We start from the raw sequence: 2,584 nt of genomic DNA on the forward strand, positions 1-2,584 counted from the left end.
GAGCACCCAGAGGAAACCCACACAAACACGGGGAGAACATACAAACTCCACACAGATAAGGCCATCAGAAGTCAAACTCATGACTCCAGTGCTGTGAGGCAGAAGTGCTAACCACTAAGCCACTGTGCTGGCCCAATGTGCTGAGCTTTCATGCTATCTTGAGATCGTGCATCTTATATTACACCAAGTGCAATAAAATTTATGACACAGATTAACAGTTTTATAGAATTGGGAAATACTTCCAATCACAACATTGAAACGTTTCCTTTGTTTTGTTTATTGAATGCATCATTTCAAAAAGCACAACAGGGAGTAATTGCATTTAAGACATTTGCATTTGCATAATGATTTTTTTAACTGTTGCTTCTCCTGGCACGGACTCTCTGAAATCAGGTTGTGTCCTTTATGTTACATTTATTTATTGCATCCTTTTTGTTGGGTCTGGCAGGGATCAGGAGGGCATGGGTTGCAAGGATCTGTATAAGAGTGAAAAGAGTTTTATAAGTAAATGGCACATACTAGCATTCTTATTTGAAATAAAGATGTATCCTATTTATAAGTCTAACTAGTTATAGTGAAATTGTGAGGAATTGCAGCCATACCATAAATTATAAAAATGTTTTTTAATAATTTTAGTATGCATTTGTTTAAAAAGCCTCCTTTACTCATGTAATATATTGTATTCAGTGTAACTATTGCTAGGTTTATGTTCTCAGCAGCTATAAGCCATATAGCTTATACTCAGTTACAACCAGCAATGTTATATTTCATCAAACAGCTTAAATACAGGTTATTCATGCACGATAGCCTACAGAATATTCTCTAGTATAATATGTATAAAGTTATACCATGATGTAAACATGTTTGATAAGCACATGCTTTGTATTAAATAGGGAGTAAATGTATATTATCTATTGTCATTTTGTTAGCAATATTTACTTGATTTGCTATATATCACATTAACTAAGGTGAAATAATGACTATTATCTATTTTCTACAATTATTTCTAATGCTAACTGTTATAGCACTGTTTATAACAAAAAACTTTCTACCTAATTAGTACTTTTTACTATCACTTTTATTGTAGTATGCTGATTTGCTTACCGGGCTTATGGCATTTTGGGCTCTTGTCCTGGCAATGTTGCACTGGTTTGCATGCTGAAATGGAATAATGGAGTATTTTTGATTCATCAATTACGAGACAATATAGCTACATACATATAATTGAAAAATATTTATGTCACTATAACAATTACAGGTACAAAGTTGTACTAGAAAAATAACTGTTAGAGTCTCATTGGCATCTATAGGTGACAGCATCTGTGTTTGCTGTGCAGTAGTTTACGTACATATCACCCAGTGTGTATACACAATATAATTGGCATACAATATACACTTGAACAGCCATGACTGAGAAATAAAAATGTTGATTGGCCTCTATATGTTAAGAGTAATAATTAGTGAAATTGCTGGGTTTATAAAAAAATGTAGCTTCCATTTGTTAATATTAAGACTATGTGCTGTTGTAATCAGTAGTTAACATATAATAATGTATTTATTATATTTCTTGTTAACATTAATGTTTTGCTGCTTAGGGGTATATTTACTAAATTGCAGGTTTGAAAAGTAGAGATGTTGCCTATAGCAACCGATAAGATTCTAGCTGTCATTTTGTAGAACGTACTAAATAAATGATAACTAGCATTTGATTGGTTGCTATAGGTAACATCTCTACTTTTTCAAACCCGCAGTTTAATAAAAATATACCCCTTGATCTTCACCAACCACCTACTTTTCACAGTAAAATGATTTGAATAGGGGTGTCGGACGGGGTGTCCGCCTACTAATTTAGGGAGAAATCAATGCCGATGGGGGCATCCACATTAAATCTACCCAGTTTATGATGTGCTTTAATATTTTGTTTTCAATGTAAGTTAAAACTTTTACAAACTAATTTAGAACCAATATGAGCTGTTAATTAACAAATTTATTTATTCTCATTGATAATCTAATTTAAAAACCCTAAATACTGTTCAATATTTTGAAAAAATATTGTTTAATGTCAAGTTACTCTGAGATACAAAAATGTGAAGTTTAGGATAAACAATTATAAAGTCAAGATATAAGTTAGTCCAGTTGAACTCTACACAGAAATGGAAAGCCTTGTGAAGATAAAGTGTCACTTACGGTCCTTGCATGGATCCTGCTTTTGGCATGGGTCTTGGCAGGGGTCATGGCACTGCTGGCTATGTCCGTGATGTCCACCGTGTCCACCCTTGACTCCAGACATTATTATTGGCAATGTCACAACTTGACTATAGAGAACAAATTAGAGTAATATTGTGTGTTGGGAATGTTATGCAGCTGCTGCTTTTATACACAATTTGTTTCCTGTTCATGAAGGGTGAGACAAAATCTCTTGAAAAACCAGTTTGGATTTCTCCAAACCTAACATTAAAATTTTATAGAGGTACCATTTTAAGAAAAAAAAAGTATTTTATGTTCCATAAAGAATGGGTGTTCCCCAGCATATCACTTAACACCTGCTTACACCCACATCCTACACTTGTCTTACATGACTCAC

The 2,584-nt window shown here is 33.6% G+C and overlaps 1 long non-coding RNA gene across 1 annotated transcript; it reads right to left on the reverse strand.

Annotated features, from left to right (window-relative positions):
* Window positions 1-257: 257 nt before the first annotated feature.
* On the reverse strand, window positions 258-2,354 carry LOC142160321 (uncharacterized). Its single transcript, XR_012693153.1, has 3 exons — window positions 2,188-2,354; window positions 1,105-1,158; window positions 258-476 (listed from the first exon to the last, which is right to left on the reverse strand). It is a non-coding gene; the product is annotated as an uncharacterized LOC142160321 (long non-coding RNA).
* Between the last annotated feature and the right edge of the window lie 230 nt (window positions 2,355-2,584).

Source organism: Mixophyes fleayi, chromosome 6 (assembly GCF_038048845.1).
Source record: "Mixophyes fleayi isolate aMixFle1 chromosome 6, aMixFle1.hap1, whole genome shotgun sequence".
Classification (NCBI taxonomy): domain Eukaryota; kingdom Metazoa; phylum Chordata; class Amphibia; order Anura; family Limnodynastidae; genus Mixophyes; species Mixophyes fleayi.